General features: G+C 43.4%; 1 long non-coding RNA gene across 1 annotated transcript; it reads left to right on the top strand.

The window, feature by feature from the left end:
• The first annotated feature begins 5,584 nt into the window (after positions 1–5,584).
• Positions 5,585–10,078, top strand: LOC132670305 (uncharacterized). The gene is made up of 3 exons (XR_009606585.3): positions 5,585–5,913; positions 8,338–8,499; positions 9,737–10,078. It is a non-coding gene; the product is annotated as an uncharacterized LOC132670305 (long non-coding RNA).
• The last annotated feature ends 3,690 nt before the right edge of the window (positions 10,079–13,768 follow it).

Genomic DNA, 13,768 nt, shown 5'->3' with positions numbered 1-13,768 from the left:
CAGTTTTATTGAGATGTAATTGCCTTCTAACGCTGAATTAGTCCAAGGCATACAAGATAATGATTTGGTATATGTATATAGCGTGAAATGGTTACCACAATAAGTTAACATCAGTCACTCACATATAGTTGCAATTTTCTTTTCCTTAATAAGTACTTTCGAGATTTACCCTCTTGGCAACTTTCAAATATGCATATGGTGGTATTGTGAACTCTAGTCAGCAAAGCTACACATTACACTCCCATAACTTATTTACCTGATAACCAGAAGTTTTTATCCTTTGAATGCATCCTACATTTAAAAAAAGAAAGGGGTGTCTGGGCGGCCCAGTCGGTTGAGCGTCCGACTTCGGCTCAGGTCATGATCTCACAGTTCATGGGTTCGAGCCCCGCGTCGGGCTCTGTGCTGACAGCTCGGAGCCTGGAGCCCGCTTCTGGATTCTGTCTCCTTCTCTCTCTGCCCCTCCCCTGCTCACACTTTGTCTTACTCTGTTTCTCAAAAATAAATAAATGTAAAAAGAAAAAAAAATTTATAAAAAAATAAAAAGAAAAGAAAGAAAGAAAGAAAGAAAGAAAGAAAGAAAGAAAAGACTCAAAGAGATGCCCCAGAAAATTTAAAGGAATACCACCCAAAAAGAAATACCACAGGAGAACCTGTTGTATGTTTTTTTTTCTTTTACTACATACATTGATTACTTTCATTTCTTTTTTTTCAAAAAAAAAAAAAAACTCTGAACATAGGAGTTGACAGAGGTGTTAAAAGAACCAAGGGAATACACAGAGAAACAAGAAAAGGAGATGATTTCGGAAGTGGTGAGGAAAAGCCAACGTAAAAATTAGTGCAGACATTTTTAGCAGTTGTGTTCAGAAAAGTTCATGGGATTGGACCAATATGCCACTGTCATCACCAGAAGGCCGAAGATCTCTTTAGGGGTGGAGAGGAGCAGGAGAAACAAAACCAGATAAGAGGCGAAAGTGATAGGGGTGAGCAAAGAGGGAAAGGCATGAAGCCACTGAACTCTGAGGAATTTTTTGATGTTTTTAGGGGGGACAGACGTAGGGAAGGGCAATGGTAAGGTGAAAACAAGCCCATGCTTGACTAAGGAAAAGATTTGCTCTTTTTTAAAATTATTTTTTAATATTTATTTATTTTTGAGAGAGAGACAGAGGAGGGGAAGACCAGAGACCAGAGAGAAGGAGACAATCTCTCCTCCAAGAGGGAGAACCGATTCTTTGGGGAGGTTAAAAAAAAAAGTGTTATTTCTCTCATGCATGAAGCACAGGTCTACATATAGTTCAAAACCAGGGGTGCCAAATATTTTGTGGTGTTAAAACTTTCATGGGGCAGGAAGATAGGGAAAAAAAAAGTGTCCAAAAAGCCTCCTTAGGTAGATGGTAATGAAAACAAAACAGAAACCTGAGAAACCCTACTGTCGTTCAACACCCAGACATAGCTCGCGCTGAAGAATATAAATATTGAGTGCAAAAAGTCAAGTCAGACAGAAATCACCAGCTGAGGTGTGCGCCAGAAGGCAGACTAACCTTGCACCCCCTCTCATGGACCCCGATGGAGCATTCTCACTTTGCTATCCTCGCCAGACCTGGAGCAGGAAGAAGGACCGACTGAAAGGCAAGACAGGATCTGTTGGGGAACTCAGTGTTGCCTTTCTTCTCTTAAATTCATATCCTTTTAGATGTTGCTTTCTAAACAGCAAACACTATCAACAGTGCAAAGAAGGGAATTCCCAAAACGTATGTAGCTTGCGGTGTAGCTCAGGCTTGTAAATGCAGCCGATGCCCAGGGTTGTTATTTCAGGTAACTTTCTGGTTTGGATCCGACCATGACCTTGCTGAATGCCCACAGTGCCGTACTTTCCTTTCACGAAATTTCCAAGCTTAATGTTGCTACTGCTTGTGTCCCACTAAATGGAAACCTTCATGTGAGCAGGGCCCTGCTAATTATACAAGATGAAGCGTGTTCAGACAGAGCCCAGCATGTCTGAAACCCTCGGGAATTATTAGCCATTGATATTTTTCTAACAGTAGTGGTAGCAATGCTGTTAGTGTCCCTGTGACCAACCCCCTCACCATGGTATCGGCATATAAGTAAGCACTTGATTAATACCTGACAAATACATGAAATAAAATTCAAGCCAGGGATTCCCCGTTTTCTCCATTTTGACCCTTTCGCTTTTTTGAAACCGACATCGGACACAAACAAAACACCCCCGCGCCTTCATTTAACATATTTGAAACCCAGGGACGCACCTGGGATGGAGTCTCAGCTGGCTCTCACTTGATCTCAGGTTACACAGGGTATGTTTACGACTCTCAAAATTAATGCAAAACTTATTATCTCATTTTTTTGTTTTCCCAACGAGCATGTCTCCCTAAATCACAGCCTTCCGATTCAGACACAGCAGCCGATAAAGTCCACACCTGACCCGGCATAATCGTCCCCACTTACTCACGATGAGGCTGTCATCATAAATGCCACCAAATATTAATGAGAAGGGACTCAGGCTTGTGGCTGCCTCAGAGAGCACTCAGGATGGAAAATCAATCTTGGGGCCAGCGTCAGAGGGAGACGGTCCCTCTCAGCAGCGCGCCGTGCTGGCTACATTGCGAACACGCAGTACCTTTTACTTATCGGAGAAGACAAATGAGCCTCGGATGAAATATGTCTGTCAGGTTTCAGCAGCTCGACCGTGAGCACCCAACTCTGAAATATGATAATTATCAATCAATGTTAAATGCAATCTGGAATCCCAAAAACAGATTGTCATTTGCAGATGATAGTCGACATAAGAAATTCATGGGCGTCGGCTGTTGGGGCATGTATGCAACATACATATGTCCTTTCCTTAGAAGATGTGTGGGAGTGTTACTGATAGCAAGGTCAGGCATCCAGACAGAAGACCTGTGTGCCCCTTGCCCTGCACCCTCATAAAAATCGTGACTCCTTCTAATGGCGTCTGTTTGCATGGATTATAGCAGGAAAATAGAAAAAACGACAACACAGAAATACTCATTGAGCATTCACTGTGTGTCAAATGCTCCATCAATCGAATTCACATTTCATCCTTCCAACAGTCCTATGAGGTAGGAACGTCTACCTCCATTTAGGAGATGGGCAGACAACCAAGGCCCTGGAAGACTGAAGGCTGGCCACACAAGCAGACCCGGGCCTATCTCAAAGCTTATGGTTTCCATCACCGCATTACATGGAATCATTCGGGGATATCCTAGAACAAAAAGCCATTCTTCCATGGTAATAACCAATCACAAAGTAAAGAACATGGTGAATTACCTGGCTATATATCTGTATCCCTGTCTTTCTATCTTTCTATATCTCTATCTCTCTCTCCTTATATTTAGCAATATAATCTGAAACAATTTAAATGTGTTTCATCGTTGCAACTGTAATATATGGCCACACACTATTAAATGGTTACAAAGCTTGTAAATAATACATTGGGGCCAAGAATACAGCTTGAAATGCGATGGTTTCCTGGCAACACAGGGATCCAGGTGGGACTCCACACGGAAAGACACTGGGCGTTGATGCAATAATGCCAAGATTCTGCATCTGGCATAACCATTCTCGGAGGTGACCAGGTGAGGATCATTTATAACAAGTAAAAATCCATAGTACCGTTGTTCCCACCCCATTTGACCCACCCTTGGATAACCTAGTGGGATTAAAAACATACAAATATCTGAACCCCACTCCTAGGAATTCGGATGTGGTTGATCTGAGGTGGGATCCAGGTATTTGTATGTTTTTTTTTTAAGTTCCCCCAAGTGATTCTAAGCCGCATCCTCAGTTGCCATCTACAGATATTAAATGAGATAAAAGGACCAAGATGAAATTTAAATAATGGGCAGAATAGGAGAAAATATTCTTGCTGTTATCTCTGGGTATGAGGACCATGTTCTTGAAATATTAACCATGTACTTTCCCCTACTATTTCTCTTTTCTCCTTTGTCCTTAATCGCTGGGCCCTACTATACTTCTCTGTGCCAAATGAGAGAAGGAATGTAATGGCAGAAAGCAAGAATAAAAGGAGCCTCCCCTGGATTTTCTCTTTTTATAAAAATTGGGGAGCAAACCTTGTCCAACTCTCTCTGGTAGAGAAATTTCCCAGCACAGACAGAAGGGTGAAAGTTGGAGGTTGATAATTTAAGTATATGCATCTGTAGTATAGACTTGGTATATACATCTTAGTATAGATTGAGTATAGTATAGATTGAGTATAAACATCGTTCAGAGAAAAGAGCTATGGACTATATTCTTGAAGAACGAAGATTGGCCAACTCCCCAAAGTATCCAAGTACAGAGGTATCCAAGGACAGAGGTGTCTTAGACCTCATTTTTTAGATGGGATCCCAGGGAGGCAGATGATGCCAGAGGTAGGTAAAGACAGCATTTACCTCTAGACAGTGGATTTAAACAACTTCCTGTAAGTGTTTTATACAAACAGTATGGACTAGAACAGAGAGACTCTATCACCCAAGAGGTACTGAAATAGCAGAGGATCCCTGACTCTGGAAAACTGGGGCATCTCCATGGTTATCCGTGCAGATGGGCGATAGATAACTAGATTACCTGGGGGGGAGGGGGGTCTCAGCAGACACTAAGAACAAGATGTGCATCCCTCCTCCCAAGGCCTTGGCATTTTACAATCCAAATTTTAGACATAATCCCCAAAAGAAGGTTAGGAGTCTACAGATTGCTGTATTAAATGTCTGCTACCAGGACAAAATGAGGAATTTCAATAAAAATTAAAATTTTAGGAAGAAAAGGATTTCGCTCTGCATCTATGGGCTGACACTGGTACCCACCATACTTCAACTCCAGTAAGCTTGCTTTTCTGCACTCACGTTCCCTGATTCATTCACCACACCGGCCCAGCTTCGGTGTGCTTCTGCCTACAAAGGCCACCCTTGTGTTTCTCTTCAGAAAACTGCCCTTGCACTGTGCCCACTGAAAAGCAGGCCAGGAGCGTTGGGTCTTTCCGAGGGCAGCCTTGAACCAATGACTGACTGATGCAGGAGTATAAAAGCCCAGCATCCCCGCCTGAGGCTAGCGTGACTCCCAGATGGGACTCTGGAGTCGCATCCAGGGTCAGGCTGAGCCTGCCCCTCATGGGATTTAATTTCTCCTCCTCTGCTATTCTGTTTCTGTCACTTCCTTCCCCCTTTCTCCCAGGAGCACATCCTCCAAATGACTTTCTCAAATGACTTTCTCATGGAGCCTCATCTCAGGACCTGCTTCTGAGGAGCCTGCCATGAGGGGAAGCCACAGCACAGCCCCGTGCAAACTCCTTTTCTTCAGGACTCCTGTCACCTCATGCCTCCACTCCTGCCATGTTTCCTTTCCACATGCCAACCTCTTTCTGTGACATAAGGCCTTTATTAACCAGATTGGTACCCATCACTCTGGTTTCTTTCCTTTTTTTTAAGTTTACTTATTTTAAAAAGAAAATTTTAAATGTTTTTTGAGAGAGAGAGAGAGAGCATGCACACGCACACACATACACACACAAAAGCACGAGTGGGGGAGGGGCAGAGAGAGAAGACGACACGGAATCTGAAGCAGGATCCAGGTTCTGAGCTGTCAGCACAGAGCCCGACGGAAGGCTGGAACTCACAAACTATGAGATCATGACCTGAGCTGAAGTCGGTCGCTTAACCAACTGAGCCACCCAGGCTCCCCTCTCTTCTTTTCAGTCTTTGCCTCACCCTTGAGATTCGAGCAACACCGAACTATAGTCCCTGAAGGCACAGACGACTTCACATGTCCCTGTGTTGATTACTCTGCACAGACTACCTCTTCCTCCCTGTCCTCCTGGAAACTCCTATGTCAACCACAACAACACACAGCCTTCTCAGAAAACCTGCTTGGAGTTCCGTAAGTCACCAGCCTCAGCCAAAAAAGAAATCCCCCACTTTCACAAAGATTTAATCCCTCCGCCTTTGGCTTTACCTCCACCTTGTTCACAGTTCTACTTGATATTTAGCACACTTGATTTAAAAAATTTTTTTAACGTTTATTTATTTTTGAGACAGAGAGAGACAGCGCATGAACGGGGGAGGGGCAGAGAGAGAGGGAGACAAAGAATCTGAAACAGGCTCCAGGCTCCGAGCGGTCAGCGCAGAGCCCGACGCGGGGCTCGAACCCACGGACCGCGAGATCATGACCTGAGCCGAAGTCGGCCGCTTAACCGACTGAGCCACCCAGCGCCCCTAGCACACTTGATTTTAATTTATCTGCCTTTGCTACTCGATAGGAATTCTTTGTTGGCAAAAACTGTACTTGCCCCGCACTGTCCTCAGTACACAGCAAACAGCCGATAGCACTGGAAATGCTGTATTATTTCTCTCTTCAAGAATGTTTTCCATCATCTCCCAACATGAATAAACCCCAGCAATTTACCCATAAGTCCACCCCCTGCTAGCAAAATCATTTCCTAAAACATGCAAATATATGCAAATTTTTTGTATACATTTGAAATTCTGCCATTCTTGTAATCTATAACACTTACTCTACCATTTCCCTCATGCTTTTCCATGCCACCTAACAGTTTTGTAAAATCTAGGTTTACCCCCTCTCTGATGAGGTCAGGGATTATATCATATTCAACCTTGCTCCCTCTAGCATGCACTTGGCAAGAATGTGTCAAATGAGTAATGAATGAACGAGACACATAAACGAATGTAACTCTTGCTTTCCTGATATTTCAAAAAACTTCAGATGCAGACTTATGACTCAAACTTTCTCATGCCCCCACTAGGGAATAGCGCCTTGTAGATGCTCAATAAATAGTCGTTGAATGGAAATATTAAGTGTTTTAACAGTCAATTTCCACATGAGTTAATTCCACACTACCTAATTTTACAGGAAGGGGAATGTAAGTTACGGAGAGCCGTCCGGAATTTCAAAAAGCACCCGTGAAAAACTAAAGATTAGAGATCACAGCTTTTGATTCATGACCAAGAATTTACTCCAGAAAGTCACTGGGTCTCTTTAAATTATATATCGTCAGCTTCTCATTACACCTTACAATATTAACCTCATGAATTATTCACGAACCTTGATTTACTCTCCATCACTGATTCCCAGCTGGTTATCATATTGCCAACATCAAGGCCACTACTAAAGAGCCTGCATTCAGAAAGAGTAGGACAGTGTCTGAGCTCTTATCCTCAAAAAGAACAATATACTTAACACCTACTCTATGCTAGGCATTGTGTTGGGTGGTTTATTTACATAAGCTTGTTTCATCTCCAACAAGCCCTTGGGGAAAGATTCTAGTATAATAATTAAGGTGTAGGTCTTTAGATAACTAGACTTCATAGGAGTAGAACAACGGCAGTCTTGTCCATTTAATCCTTAGCGCCTGCAAATACTATACTACAAGACAGTGTGCAGTAAATATGCACTGAATGAATGAATTTGCCTGAGGCTCCCAAGTTCATAACCTAGGAGCCGGGACTAGACTGAGGTTCCCCTCTTCTTCCCATCATGCCACACTGTGTCTTCTGTAGTTGGCACCTCGGGGCACGGTGATCAGCATTCCCCGGGGAGCTTTAGAGAAACACAAGATCTCATTCCCTCCACCTTCAGAACCACTGAATCAGAATCTGCATTTCACAAGAATTCCAGGGGATCCTTGTAGAGAGGGAAGTTTGAGAAGCGCTGTTGAAGGACGCGTTTTATGGGAAGCATCCAAGATCTGTAATAACTCTCATGCTTCATCGACACCTTATCATTTTCCAACAGAAGTGGAAGACCCACTGCTAATAATCAAAAATGTAAATGGCCAAAATAGCCAATTATGGGGCACCTCCCCTGTGCCAGATGGTGTATCAGGGACCAGAATTACGAATATCAATAAGGACGGTGCCTGCCTTTAAGGGGCTCAGAGGTCAGTGCAGTTCTCAACCTGGGACCCATGCATTTTGCTTCCCCCGCCATGGGCAATCTGACCTGTCATACACACCACATTTTGCACTATGCACGTGAGTGAACTGAGGTACATTTTTCATCTGTAAAGGCCCAAAACTTTCATCGGACTTACAAGGGTAACTAAAAGTCATTTCCTTAATATCAAAAATAAAAATAAAAAATGGACCACTAATGCTAGCATAGAGGAAAATCATTTAAAAATTTTCGCTTGAGTTTAACAGAATTCTATATATACCTATCTAAATATATATCCCCACACATAGATATGCTTCATGTATACACATATTATACCTACGTATCTGAAACACATCTCCATTATGGATACATACGCATGAACACTGAACTCTGTGTTCTATTTCTCTCTAGCCATTTGTCCTTACAAATAACAACAAAGCAGCGACAACAGCTGATACTTTTGAGACTCTACCGAGTGATTTTAAGCACTGCATCAAGTTCATGACAATTAGAATTGACATGACAACTGGACATCATTCCCATTTTACAAATTGGTCCGCTGAGGCTGTGGAGGTAAGCTAACTGCCCAAGGCCACACAGCTGGAAAGCGCGAGTACCAGGACTCAAGGTGGGGGGACAGTCTGGCTCCCGCCAGGCCCTTAGCCACCACCCAGCCTGTTAATAAATGGAAATGTGCTGAGGACCGTCAGCGGGGTTAACAGTGATGCTGCTGCTGGAACCAGAGAAGGAAGAAGAAGTTAGACGTGGAGCCAACCTAGTCCCCACGGCGCCATTAGAAGACCAGCTTAGGTTCTAGAAATCTGTCGCTTCGCTGTGTCAGACACGTGTGCGTGCACCAGAACAGACCGTGTATGTGTGTGCACGCATCACGCAACTCTAACTGGATACACGCAGATGTGTGCAAACGTGCACGTGTGCAGACACAGACACGCACACTGCCGCACATTAGTGGTCCTGACTCAGGGGTGGAAATCGTTTCAGCCTCTCTTTCCGTTTCTTTGGCGAAACCTGTCTGCATATTCCATGGTAACCAGATCACTGGTTCTGCAGGGGTTCTTAACCACATGCATCTGAATTACTGGAGGGGCTTGTTAATAATTCAAGTGCCTGATTCACTCTTATGTGGATCCTGAGAAACTTGGCGGAAACCCATGGGGGAGGGGAAGGAAAAAAAAAAAAAAAAAGAGGTTAGAGTGGGAGAGAGCCAAAGCATAAGAGACTGTTAAAAACTGAGAACAAACTGAGGGTTGATGGGGGTGGGACGGACGGGAGGGTGGGTGATGGGTATTGAGGAGGACACCTTTTGGGATGAGCACTGGGTGTTGTATGGAAACCAGTTTGACAATAAATTTCATATATTGAAAAAAAAATTAAAAAAATAAAAAAATTTAAAAAAATTAATTAATTAAAAAATAATAATAATAATAATTCAAGTACCTGAAACGCAACCTAACCCACTGAAAAAACTATCTTCAGGGTTGGGCCCACGCAACTATAATTTTTAACAAGCTTTGGGAATGAATATATATATATATATATATATATTTTTTTTTTTTTTTTTAATGAGCTCTTCAAGCGTTTGTAAGGCTCAGCTAAGTTTGGGAACAAATGCTCTCTACTGACCCTTAAAGGTACCTTCAGACTTCCTGGCCATCTTATTAAGATGTGGCTTCCAGTCCAGCAAACCTGGGCTCAGGCCTGTGAGTCTACATTTCGAGCCAGCTGCCGCCGGTCTGTGCAACACGCTGTGAGTGGCGAGGCTGAGTATCATTTTAATATTTATTTGCAGCATACACGGTGGCCCCAGTTTTAGCACCCTGCAAAACTAGAAATGATGCCCTTTACCAGTCTGAGGACCAAAAGCACTCCGGAGGGTAAGAGCACCCTGGACTTCTCAGGAACCAAATGGAGAGATTTTTTTTTTTTTTGCTTTGGGGGGTGTCTGATGTGAACCAACTGAAAACAGGTTATTCACTGCAGACAGGAGGGCTGTTCCATGTCTTTCATACCAAAGTTCCCTCTGTAGCTTGCCAGCGTGGTTACTTGCCAGGACACAAAATGACAATCTAAATGTTAACAAGTTGTCATCAAAGAGTGATGACCACTTTCAAAGAACAAGTAATCCCCGACATCCTATAACGAGGTGATGGAAGACGTGATATTTTATTCATCCCGAGGCTTCATTAAGAAATCTTCTTTAAGGCAGCTGGGACTCTAGCACCTTATCTGGAGAGCTTTGCCGCTGACGGGTGTAGTGATGGGTCAAACCTAAAAATTGCGAAGATGTATTGGCAAGAGGTAGATTTCGTGGGAAGAAGGGAAGCACCTTTTGAATGGAAGCATGCAAAATTTCTCTTGCCCACTGTACTCACAGAGGTCTGATTTCGCGTTGCCGGAGGCATGCTGACCTAAGATCCTGCCCGTTCATTGTGCAGCGGTTAGAGAAGCGGGGTGCGGGAAAGGGAGCTAATTCCCACCTGTGCCGCCCACGTTTCCACGTCCACATTTTCCAGGGACATGGAAAATGTCACAGCAGCAATTGTCACACACACAGCACATTGTCATAGCAGCAATAATAGAAATAACAGCAATCATCATCATCACTGTCATTATCACCATCATCCTCACCAGGCATGGAAGTTATAAGTGATAAAACCCAACTCAAATCGGCTTAAGAAAAAAAAAACGAATAATTTATCGGCTTATAGAATTTTAAAATGCCTAAGTGGAATGAGGGGCCTTGATACTGACACGGTATTTTGCTTTCTCTCTTCCTACTGTTCAGTTTTGTTGTCTTCCTTCTTGGGGTTGGAATCTCTCACAGGCAGACCCTCTCCAACAGAGACTTCTAGAAACTTTATGTTTACTAGCAGTACTCCCAAACGAATTCTTAACAACTAGGGCAACATTCCTGGGCATCGGGTCTCATTGGGCCAATCTGGCACCATATATTCGTTCGTCCATGAACCAGTCAGTTTGGCTGGGGGATGGAATGTACCCAGGGGCCTGGATCACAAGACCAACTCATGACTCTTAGGTGGGAGTCAGGGTAGCAGTTCTAAATCAACTAAATGACAGAAAGCAAAAGAAAGAACTGCTATCAGAAAACACTGGGGCGCCTGGGTGGCTCAGTCGGTTAAGCAACTGACTTCGGCTCAGGTCTTGATCTCAGAGTTTGTGGGTTCAAGCCCTGCATCAGGCTCTGTGCTGACAGCTTGGAGCCTGGAGCCTATTTCGGATTCTGTCTCCCTCTCTCTGCCCCTCCCCCACTTGTGCTTTGTCTCTCTCTCTCTCTCGCTCTCTCAAAAATAAATAAAATGTGGGGTGCCTGGGTGGCGCAGTCGGTTAAGCGTCCGACTTCAGCCAGGTCACGATCTCGCGGTCCGTGAGTTCGAGCCCCGCGTCGGGCTCTGGGCTGATGGCTCGGAGCCTGGAGCCTGTTTCCGATTCTGTGTCTCCCTCTCTCTCTGCCCCTCCCCCATTCATGCTCTGTCTCTCTCTGTCCCAAAAATAAATAAAAAAACGTTGGAAAAAAAAAATTTTTTTTTTAAATAAATAAAATGTAAGAAAAAAAATTTTTTTAAAGAAAACACTGTCTAGAGCAGACTACAATTCCATTTGATCCTCATAACACTAGGAGATAGATTGATGCACAATAGATATGTTCTATATACAAAGACAGACATATTCTGTTCCTAAAATGTGAAAAACGAAGCATAGAGGGATGTATTAGCAGGACTCCTTTGGTTTCAAGACATGGAATCTTCATTCAAAACAAGAGTGGAAGAAAAAAAAAAAAACCCAGAATCATAGGAGAGAAATATGTATTGGTTCACATAATGGAAAAGCGGAAAGTGCTGTTTCCTGTCACAGCTGAGTCCATAAGGCGGTCTCCCCCACTTGTGCTCAGGCACTGTCTTCCCTTACGGTGGTAAAGTTAATGCCGGTAACCCTACGACAGTATTGTCTTTGTGGTGACACCGGAGATAAACTTAGTGGTTTTTAACAACACCTTAGCAATTTTTCCTAGAATGACTAGGATTTGGGTAGTGTGTAATCTAGACCCATCTTTACCCCAGCCACTGTGGACGGGGGTTATACCGACCAGCCAGTCTGAGTCACATCATTTTGTCACAAAAAACACAGGGATGCGATTGTCAGTTCCATCAGGTAAGCAAGAGGCAGTTATGGAAAAAAATAAATAGCCAAAAAAAAACTTGTAAGAGCCTGCTGTCTACTCCAAGAGATTAAGTAATTTATCCAAAGTCAAACCACAAGAAAGGACTTTCCATCTAGTTAAAATGGAGCAACAGGGACCAGGCTGACCGTCCCACCTACAGCCACAACCAGAACGATAAAAATAAAACTGATCAAATGTATGAAACAACAGTTTGCAAGACACTGGATTTCAACAACAGAGGACACTGATTCCCTGAAAACATGGGAAGCAAATGAAGTAACCCCTAGGACGTCCCCAGTTTACGAGATTGAGAGTTTTCCAGCCACAGAAAAGGGAGAGAGCTTGGTGGAAGCCCATGGACTCCCTGAGTTGAGGAATCAGAGAGGAGACAAGGAGACAAGGGGCCAGAGTTCACAAGATAGAACACTGGAGAGGAGAGAGATGCACACAGAGAGAATCCCAGAGATCTGCAGAGATCTACTGAGTACTTACACAGGATCAGACACAGTGCCCTCTCTATGAGCCAGACTGAAAATCCCTCCTCATTTATGGGGTCTTTGGTAGGGCACTCAGAAGGGTCTTGATTCAGGAGTTGTAAATAATTGACTAGCCCTAGGCAAAAAGCTACTTAGGTCCAACCTTACAAATATTAAAGACAAGACGTGAAAGGATCAAACTATCTCCAAGTAATTTAACTTAATTCTAGAACAGTGCTCAGGAATATATCAGAAAATAGGTAGTACCCAACAAGACCAAGTCCATTTCACACCATTGTTTTCTCTCTTAGGGGCACATAAACTAAGGTGGCATATTTTAATAAGTGGTACCTTAGAGTTGCTGAAATACGGTTTTATTATAAGTTGGTCTTTCCCTGCTTTTCCCATTTTCTGAATCGCGTTGCCCCACTGCGTCTTTCATAACATCCAAAAAACCCCGTGATGTGTCAGTTCACCGTTCTCCTGCCTCGACTTACCAGCTCTGTATCTGACATTCAACCAGGGCACCTTGACACGACAGAATGCTCGAACTCATTCTTTTATTAGCCACTTCCTGACCCCAGCTCACATGCCCAGAGATAACGTATCTTAAAAGCAAAAGGAAAATTTTATTGAGAGAAATAAATGGATTGGAAAAAATGAATATAGAAAAATTAATTTAGAGGAAAAGAGAGTGATAGATACCACTTCTGCTGGCTCGGCATGCGGTCCAGATCTCCTCTACTGAAAAACAGTAAATCCCAAAACACATTCTACAGACAGCTTCTCAAGTGGCCTTTAAAGTAATTAGTAAGTCTAACGAATTCCATACAAAAAAATGGGTGAAAGCTCTTCTAATTTGGACATTTCTATAGTGTGTGTGTGTGTGTGTGTGTGTGTGTGTGTGTGTGTGTGTGTGTAAAAACCACTTCGTACCCTGAAAAATGTCGACAATCTCCGGTTCTTGTTGTTGTTGCTGTTTTTATTTCTTTTTAATGCTCATTTATTTATATATTTGGGAGAGAGAGAGAAAGAGAGAGGGAAAGAGAGAGAGGGAGAGAGACAATCCCAAGCAGGCTCCACGCTGCCAGCACAGAGCCCTATGCGGGGCTTGAACTCACCAACTGTGAGCTCATGACCTGAGCCGAGATCAAGAGTCGGACAC

The sequence above is a fragment of the Panthera onca genome, chromosome A3 (assembly GCF_046562875.1).
Source record: "Panthera onca isolate mPanOnc1 chromosome A3, mPanOnc1 haplotype 2, whole genome shotgun sequence".
NCBI classification, from domain to species: Eukaryota; Metazoa; Chordata; class Mammalia; order Carnivora; family Felidae; genus Panthera; species Panthera onca.
Note: the sequence above shows the minus strand (reverse complement) of the source record. Positions and strands in the feature narration are given on the sequence as shown.